Genomic DNA, 10448 nt, shown 5'->3' on the forward strand with positions numbered 1-10448 from the left:
GAGGGGAGGGAAGGGGAGGGGGGATAGTAGAAGATAGGAAAGGCAGCAGAATACAACAGACACTAGTATGGCAATATGTAAATCAATGGATATGTAACTGATGTGATTCTGCAATCTGTATAAGGGGTGAAAATGGGAGTTCATAACCCACTTGAATCAATGTGTGAAATATGATATATCAAGAACTATGTAATGTTTTGAACAACCAACAATAAAAATTAAAAAAAAAATAAGGAGGGTTATTCATTGTGGGATAGGGAGAGGGAGCATGGGAGGAATAGATGAACCCTAGATAGGGCAGAGGGGTTGGAGGGGGCATGGGGTAATTAATGATGATGGAATGTGATGATCAAGTATACACATATACTATGTATACAACCAGAGATATGAAAAATTGTGCTCTCTATGTGTAATAAGAATTGTAATGCATTCTGCTGTCATATAAAAATAAATACACAAATAAAAATTTAAAAATAATTTTTAAAAGATGAGATGAAGTTAGAATTTGTTTTATTCAACCTTTTTCACCAGTGTTACTAAAGATATTGACCAGAGAAATTATAGAGGAATAAAAGTTTATTTGTAGGCTTAGGGTTTCAGAGGTCTTTGTCTATAAAAGACTGCTCCATTTCTCAGAGCTCAAGGTGAGGCAGAACATCATGGCAGAAGTGTGTGGCAGAGGGAAGCAGCATACTTGGTGATCACAAAATAGAGACAGAATTTGTTTTGGGGAAATATACAAATTTATACTCCAAAGCCACATCCCCAATTCCCACTTCCTTCAGCCACACACTATCACTTCAGTTACCACACAGTTAATTCATTCAGGGACTCATTCACTGATGAGGTTATGGCTATGACCCAATTATTTCTTCTCCAAACCTTCCTACATTGTCTCACATGTGAGCTTTTGGAGGACACCTCACAACTGGACCATAACAGAAATATAGGAGAATAAGAGGCCCCTAACCCTCCCTTTCTCTACTGATACATTGAATACACATCTACTCATGTTATGGGTCCTTCTTTGACAAAGTCATCAATGAGTTCTGAGATTTAGAGTCATTGAACAATTGAAAGAATTCCTCAATCAAATGAGTAGAAAAGGCTAGGGTACACCTGGGCATTTGAGTTGTTGAGTGAAGTTCTATATATTTGAGAAATATCTCCTCAAAGTCAGGGGTCACTTTAAATAAGGGGAGATTAAGATCATATATAAGCTGACTTTATAATTTTCTGTCATTTTCATCTTAATTTATCCATTGGTTAGAGAAGAAGTGATATATAAGTATGAAAATGACAAAGTGGTAGTCTTCTACTTGGTGTCTTCTCATTTGAATCACAACCTGAAGTTAGGGCAGAGAAGTTACATATCAAAGGTGTCAGTTTGTTCCAAGAAGAGATTTACCAATGGTTTTGCTAACTTCTTTTGCTGGAAGAATTGCTTCTCTTTTGATTCAATTATGGGTACAAAAGGGAAAATTAAGCAATATGCCAATAGACTTTGTAAGATATCTAACTTAGCACTTTCTAATCATTTAAATTTCTATATTCCCCAATCCCAAAAAATAGATTCTTGCTGCCATGATTCCAATTTTAATTGGAGAGCTAAATAAGTAAAGTTTATAAGTATTAGGTGTTTTAATAATGTTTTGCATTTCAGTAAAAGGGAAATATTGTTATACAGTTACCAAATACACTTCCCTCATATAAGAAAAATGTTAATAATTTTGCCAAATGTTTTAAGTTGAAGTTACTTCAAGTTACTTCCTGGATGTCATATCCATAAAGTAAGTTTGGATGAGATGGAATTGTTTTTTAAAAAGTTTAAGTACCAAAGGTAGTCTTGTCTAGAGAAATAATAAGTAAATAAGTATTGGCTTTTCCAATTTGTACTGTAACATCCTTAAGCTTTTTTTTTTTTTAGTGTATTTATTTCTCAAGTAAACAACTTAGATATTTTTCCGTTCCTTTTTCTTTCTGATGCAGAGTTCAGGTTAATTAATATTTTACTGCATCTGATAATGTATTGTATGTTTGAAGCCTATGACTTTTCATTTTGACATTCTTGTGATTTCATATGCTGTATTCTTCAAACAATAAAATTCTAATGTGTTTTATAAGTTGTTTTTATATTTAATGATCTATAGGGAGATATCTATCACTATTTTTACTAGTTTCAGGAATGTTAAACCCAAAAGACATTTTTGACATTTGGTGTATTTCTTGTTTGTTTACTGTTATTTCAGAAAATGTGATTTTACTTGTGTTTTTATAATATACAGCCAGTCATAACAAAACTAATTTAGCAGTATTTTATTTTTAGCATTTTAAAAGTCACTGTTACATGTTGCCAGTCATTAAAACTTTTTAGTCTTTTGGAGACAAAAACAAACAAACAAACAAAAGATTTGAGCACTTTCTGATCCCTGACCTAACCTTGTTCACCCCAGTACTAATCCCATGCCTACCAGTTTTTTTCCAGAATAAGTTTCTCCATGCACTGAGTGTCTAATATTAGCAACTTCGGTTCAAGAGAGTGTATCCTAAACTTCCGAATTCTATAAGCAATAGAGACTGAGCATGTGTAAAGCTTCATATATTGCAAACAATTGGATTTGCATTGTTTTAAACTACTTCCAAGGAGTAAAATTTTCAGAGTAGTGTAGGCAAAGTGTTAGAAATCCCTGTTTCATCACAGAAAATATTTATAGCACACTCTTCCTCTGGCTACTTGATAGTCTGGAATCTAATACACTTGCATCAAAATTTAATGCATCAGTCAAATGAAAAAGTTTCTGTACCTTGTGCAGTGTTGTCAGAATGCCTGTGATACAAATCTGAAAGATATGGTTTGGGGTTCTGGCTCAGTTTAGAGTGCTTGCCCAGCATATAGGAGGCACTGTATTTAAGCATCAGTACCACATAAAAATAAATAAATAAAATAAAAGTAATTTGTCTATCTATGACTAATAAATAAATAAGTAAAATATTTCAAAGTAAAAAATAATCATCTGAAACATAGTAGGTACCCCAGAGCATATGAGCATGGATATGAAGACTCAGTTGTAAAAATGTTGGTGAGAATATAAATTGAATAAAGATATTTTTGAAAATGATATTTGTATTCTTCAAAAAGTTAAAATAAAAATGCCAGATGATTTAGTAGTAGTAATTCTGGGTATGTATCTCAAAAAGTATTGGAGTCATTACATCATAGAAAACACTGCAGTTCCATTTTCATTGTAATATTATTCACAGAACCTGGTAAAAGAACTGAAGTACCTTTAAGGTAAATGGTAGGTTGCACATGGTGCCACATGCCTGTATTCCCAGTAGCTTGGGAGGGTGTGGCAGGAGAATCATAAATGTAAAGCCAGACCCAGCAACTTATCAGTGAGGCACTAACGAAATCAGTGAGGCCTTGTCTTTAAATAAAATATAAAAAAAGGGCTGGTGATGTAGCTCAGTGGTAGACTAGCTCTATTTTCAACATGTAGTAACATAAATAAATAGGGCCAACATATTGACCCCATGCTTTATTTTCCAAGAAAATTCTGGCTTAACTGGACAGGATATGTCACATTCCTTAACAAACTGTTATCTGCAGAAGAAATGCAGTTTCAAAATAATGTTCATAAGAGCAACTTAAGTTACCCTGAATTGAAGACTTTTGTGACCCTGCTATAGACCAGATTCTGGAAATAAAGATAATCCCTACTACCATAAATTCTGTGTGAGTTTATGCTTAAGAATTCAATTAGAAAGGGTGAACATGAGCCTAATTAACCTAAAGTTGTCATGGCAGAGGATACTTGAGTTTGATGTTATCCTGCTATCAGTCCCAAGTCAAGAACTGTACCTGGGCAGGACTCTTTGGGATCTTTTTTTAGATCTTTAAAAAAACTGGAGTGCAAGAGAGCCATGCTATTTTCTTTTCAGAGAGAACACACTTTCTTCTGTCAGAGTGTCACCTTGTTCCTCCTTCACATCACTTCTAATAAACTCATTGCCTGCCACTCTGATTGATAAGTTTGGAAACTTATTGTCTTGATTGAAAAAAAATCTGCATTTGAAGGAGTTGGTCTTCACACTACCTCAATTTTTTAGAGTGTCCCAGCCCTGTATCACTAAAAGATCCTTGCCAGCTGAAGGGCTATCAGAGACTCCTTGGAGTGCCTTCACTTCATACTTTATACTGCTCTCTAGAGGGAAAAGACCCAAGGAATGATATTTACTAGACACTCCAACAGACTTTAGACATGGTGGCTGTTCAAACCTTTTGTTAGGCAGTTATGAAACCCACAAGTAGGACAATATGGGAGGTTAGAATGAGGACACATCCCACAGGAAATTCTAAAAGGAGGAATTTCAAATCAGATATTGTGATAAGGTATCTGTATGTGGGAAGACAGAGAGCAGAGACACATTGTTCTTATTTTTCAAACTACAGTTGTCTGCTTTTCTCTCATGTGAAATGCTCACAAAGAGAAAGCAAAATCTTTATACTGCCATCCAGTTCTTGGAGAAAAAAAATAGAAATACTGCATTCATTTGAAATGTAAAATAGAAAAAAAATAGTTGACAAGGCAAAGAGGGAATGCTGGCATTAAATATGTGAACAGAGCTGAGTGCAATGGTGCACTTCTGTAATCCCAGTATCTTGGAAGGCTGAAGCAGGAGGATCATGAGTTCAATTCCAGCTTCAGCAAAGACGAGCTGCTAAGTAACTCAGTGAGACTCTTTCTTTAAATAAAATACAAAATAAGGCTTGGGATATGGCTCAGGGTCCAGTGACTGAATACATTTTAGAATGACTTGTTATCCAATGACAGATAACTAATTCACTCAATATTGGCTGGATGCCAAGATTCAATCACAAGATGCCAGCTAGTTTCCATATGGAAACTAGCTGGTATCTTATAGATAGTGTGGTGGAGGTGTTCCTGCACCTGCTATCTGAGAGGGTCACAGTGTGGGGGATGCTGTGACAGGGCTGCACCACCAGGAAACCAGAACCATGGGGAATGTTAAGTGTTTTGTTCATGATACTCATGAGATAGATAATAGGGCATACAACAATCAATAATAAAAGTACATGTTGCCTGAGATTGCAGGAAAATTCCCAGAATTAGACTAAGGATACAAATAAGATATGTCCTGAGATGTGTTTCAGTATCTCTCACAATACAAACAGTAGTGTTATTTCTTAAGAAATTCAAAGGGAAAAGATTGCAAATCAAGGTTCCTGAGAAAAGCTTAACAGTTTACACTAAGTCCCTCATTCTAAAGCCACAACCTGTGCAACATATATTCCCTTCACTAACAGATCCTTCTTTGCCCTACACAGGAATTCATGATGAAAATGGGAAACACATAGTTAATATTAAGAGCAAATGAGTTGAAATGCAGAGCCTGCCCTTTAATTAAAGAATATAAAGACATAAGAATTTGTATAATTTGATGAAAGATTAAAGAAACTCTTTAAAAATCAGTTAAATAGATCATATGAAAAAAGAAAATTACCTTGGAAAAACAGAATAATGTAAAAATTTATATAGATATATTTTAGAGTCAGTTCAGAATAGTAGGCTTTTAAGTAATAGGTTTCACTGTATAATAAGTATAATAAGAATAATATTCTTATAAGAATATTATTATAATTTTATTATAATATTATATGATAATATTATAATTATTTATTATTATATATTATGTATAATATATTATGTATAATATATTATATATAATTATTATATTATAATCATATATAATTATTATAATTATAATATTATTATAATGTATAATAAGAATAAGTGTGTATTATTAGGGCTTAAGTTTAGAAGCAAAAAAGCTTACCAATAATCATAGGTATGCTTTAAAGTTAAAAGTTAATAATAGGTCAAGATACAGGTAGTCAAGTTGCACAGTCTAGTACTTAGTGATTGAGGTGAAAATGTAAAAGCTTAATCATGATTGGCAAAGGTTACAGGAACATATTTTAAACAATGTGTTCAATATCTTATGAAGTTAATATATATCAGAAATATTGCAACTCTTGAAAAATTATGTAAATCAAAGAACTTTGGGGCTTTGATGCTATTCATTAACTACATGATTAAACACCTGTAAAAAATGTGTAAATGTAAAGGCCCCTCTAGTGGCATCAGATCCTTCTGAAGGCTGCTTGTAACTTGCAACCTGTCATTCTGTCTCCTCTTCTTTTGCTGAAGCAACTTATACTTCAGTACCCCATGCTACTCTTGCTTCAGGACCTCTGGATTTCTGTTAGGGCTGGACCTTGGCAATAATAATTAATTTTTTCTTCATTTAAATTTGAAGTTGACTCTGTTGATGGGCTGTATTGAATTATAGAAAGTATAAGTATAGACATAAATGCCTATGATTTGTGCTAATATTCTCATCGTACCCCATACCAAAGAAAAAACAGACATCATAGTTCTATTATTATGCTCAAGGCAAAATTGCAAATAATTTATTTTTTAATTCCTTATACTCTAGGTTCTGGAATACTGAGAGATCTAGAGACTTGGCACCATTCAACTCTTGTTTATTGTAAATGTTAATACTAGAAACTTTAAAATTTTATTTGTGCTCCATTTTTTGTAGGGGAGTGGGGGACATTGCTACCTCGGGGAATTACTTATGAGTTGAAGTCTCAAGCTGTTTTCTCATAAGACCACAGAACAGAAATATTAAATAAAAATTTAAAGTAATTGTGATATTTCATTTTTATATATATGCACTTCTGTCTGGGCTAGATCTACATATTTGGAGGGAACTCTGCCATGAAATAATTTTATCCTGAGCCTCTTAATGCAATTCACAGCAAAAAAAAAAAAAGATTCCAGGGCTGTGGAGCATTCCTGTAATATCAGTTACTTGAAAAGCCATCATAGGAGATGTTGAGACCCTTCCCCAGGACTCTATCTATGTTTCTATCTATCCATCAATCCATTCTTCTGTGGTCCTGGGGCTCTGTAGTGAATAATACCCATGGGTCTGATCACCAGTGTTTTGTTTGTTTGTTTGTTTGTTTGTTTGTTTTTGCTACTGACAGTTGAACTCAGGAGCACATGACCACTGAGACCACATTCACAGTCCTATTGTAAGGGACTGGCGAAGCGTCGGAGGGAGAGACCACCAAGAGACCACTCATGCAATTAGCAGAAGGGGATTTACTGAGATTCCAGCATGCTGGGGCTCCGTGCCCACTCAAGAAGGGAGAGCAGCCCAGAGCCCCGAGCAGGGGCTGAGCACTGCTTAAGTACACTTTTTTGGGGAGGGCGGGAACTTTACATACATCACAGTCTCCTTTAACAAATCATCATACACCGCGGGAAAATCAAACAACAATTCTGAGACATGATTAGTTCATTCATTGGCGGGAACAAGTCTGGCAGGGGTGATAGGTCAGTTCTAAAGCGGGGTACACATTCAAACTGATTGGTCCAGGCCCTGCGATGCCTACGTGCAAGGCCACACAGGGCCCTAAGTTATTAAACAACCAGGCGGTCAGGGGAGATATTTACTGGGCGGTTCCAAGCATTGTCTTAACAGCTACAGGAATTTCAGGTTTTGCATGTAGCATAGGAACTTAACAATACCTGGTCCTTTACATTTTAACTCAGGCCTTGCAGCTTAGAAACTTTCCAATGTCTGGTCTTTTACACTTTAACTTCAATTTCTTTTACCCTTACACTATTTGTATTTTATTTAAACACAGCATCTCAGTGAGGTTCTTAGTGCCTTGCCATTGCTGAGGCTGGCTTTGAACTCACTGTCCTCCTGCCTCAGACTCTCTAGCTGCTGGGATTACAGGCATGCACCTCTGCATGTGGTGGATCCCCAGTGTTTGATCAACAAAAACAGGGCAGCCAAAAACCTGTCTTTGTGTCCTTACTTGATTCTGATCTGGATGCAATTTACTGTCACTCAAACAGTAGGCCTACTGAAACCAGAATTAGACAGGCAGTCAGTGTAGATAGGTAAATCCAGTCAGGTTAAATCTACGAAACCAATTTTGAGTGAATCTGGGAAGTTGGAGACTGTCCCCTGAGGGATAGTATCAAGAACATGCCCCTGCTCCTGTTGCCAAGGTAACCTGTCCCAGGAATTTCCCCTCCCTATAGGGAGCTATAAGGTTGTTAATGTGTCCTTGTCTACTCCATCCTGCCCTTCCCCCTTCAACCCACCTATTTCCCACCATTAGGCCATCCCACCAAGCCTTTCTGGGCCTAGACAGTCCTCAGGAAGGATAAAGATAAGGGGGGAAAGGCAGGAAAACAAAGGAAGCCTAGGACATATAAAAAGGGCAGAACCCCTTGCTTCTTGGGATACCATGATACCAGCTATGTCCCCCTTCTCCCTCATGGGAGAAGTCTATGTTACCCTTTTCTAAATAAACCCTGCTTCATATGCTTGCCTTAGCAAGCTTCTCTAATGTTCGGAGTTCAACATGAGGGAAACTAAGACTTGTCACCAATAACTGGCAGTATCACTACAAGGCTCAATTTTGGAGGAAGTTCCTGAAGCCATTTCCAATCTGTCTCTTGGGTGAGAACTGCCCAATCAAGACACAGCCAGTGATGAGGGGGTGGGCTTCCACAGTCTTCTGTTCCTTTTTTTTTTTCTGGAGCCTGCCTTCATTGAATCCATTTTTATGTTTCCAGGTTTCTGTGCTACACTGGAGCTGAAAAAAAACTACATGGGGAACACTAAGCATCCTGTGTTATGCTCGAATTCGGGACCCCCAAAAGACCACCAGAGACCCAAGATCGATGTAAGCAGCAAAGAGGTGTTTATTGCGAGCTAGCTCGGTCCTCCGCACACACACAGCAACAGGTGACGCTAAGAGGCCCCGAGCCCAGGTTTTGCGGTAGTTTTATGCATTCTTTGGAGAAGGCAGGGACCCCCACATACATCATAGCATCTCCTAGCAAATCATCACACACCACGGGAAAATCAAATAACAATTCTAAAACATGATTAGCACATTCACTGGCAGGAACAAGTTGGGTAGGAGGGATTGGTCACTACAAGAGGGGGATTCATTTAAACTGATTGGTTTAAACCGTGAGGATGTCGCAAGGGGAGTACGTGCCAAACTGCAGGGCTTCTAGTTTAGATATTGGTCACCACACCTAGGTGGAAGCCATCTGGAATTTCAGATATGTGGTTATCTTGGCCTATCTGCGGCTTTTCTGGCTTTTCCGAGAACTGGACTGTTTCCACAGAGCTTTTCTGTAGATTTTTTCTTGACTAGGATTACAATAAGTCAGAGGTTAAGTTTCAGAGCAAAATAAGATCCCAAGCAGAATGAAATTGCTTAGGTCTTTCACCTGAAAGCCAGGAAATGGTAAGTGTGTGTTCTTGTTTTTAGACTGGGTAGGGAGGTTGTTTGAAGCCAATGGGACTGGCAATGGTGGCTGAAAACTCCCCATAATTGTCTCCAGAGTCTGGTGGCTAGAGGGTCTCTCCATGGCAGCTTAGCCTTCAGTTTTCTCTGACTAGTCTAGTGGAGCTCATATCAGTATTTGAGACCTCAAGTCTTTTGTTCCATAACTGTATGGTGTTTCAGAGCCTTCCTGAATTCCTATGTGGGCATCTGTGTGCCATTAGCTCAGCATGTCCCCAGATTGTGTGGTGAAGACTGGGAAGAGGGCCCCAACTTCATTAGTTGTGTTCCTGCATGAGAGAAGCTGTAGCTTTTTTAGGGACCCCTGTTCTTGCTCCTCCTGAGTGTTTGTTTTTGTTGTTTATATGTTTGTTTATTTTAGACCAGGAATTATTCCCAGAGGTATTTATCTACTGACCCACATTCTCAACCTCTTTTTGTATTTTTATGTAGAGACAGGGTCTCACTGAGTTTCTTAGAACCTCACTAAGTTGCTCAGTCTGGTTTTGAACTCACCATCCTCATGCCTCCTGAGCTTTCTAAATGTAGACTAAGAAGTATCTCAAATCCAGAATGGCTATCTGATAGTTTAGCTATTTATAGGTCTGAGATTAAATCCCAAATTTCCAGCTCTCTTCACAAAGGCAGGGTTCCCTGCTCACCTTGATTGAGGAAAAAATAAAATAAAATAAATAGTGAAATGACCAGGCAGCTGTATAATGGTCATCTTATTTAACCACATCTGGAGGCTAATGGATAGATATGTTAATGAGCACCATTAAGGCCTATTCAAATTAAAAAACCTTGAGACTCACTCTTGGAATACCTTCTACCAAATTCTTTGTCCTTGGAGTGAACCCAGTTGGGAGTCACTGGAAGGAAGATGGGATACAGAAAGGAAAAATATGAACCCAGTTGGTAATAAGAATGCCTTTTTCAGTACTCATTTTAAATAGACTTTGCCCCGTGCTCTCCAAAAACCATATATAAACTTCGAAGCTGGCACAAAAAAAAAAGGGGGGGGGGGGTT

General features: G+C 37.3%; 1 pseudogene; it reads left to right on the forward strand.

Moving 5' to 3' along the window:
* Positions 1–10448, forward strand: part of LOC107142233 — a 120207-nt pseudogene that overhangs the window by 60185 nt on the left and 49574 nt on the right.

The sequence above is a fragment of the Marmota marmota genome, unplaced genomic scaffold, assembly GCF_001458135.2.
Source record: "Marmota marmota marmota unplaced genomic scaffold, marMar, whole genome shotgun sequence".
Classification (NCBI taxonomy): Eukaryota; Metazoa; Chordata; class Mammalia; order Rodentia; family Sciuridae; genus Marmota; species Marmota marmota.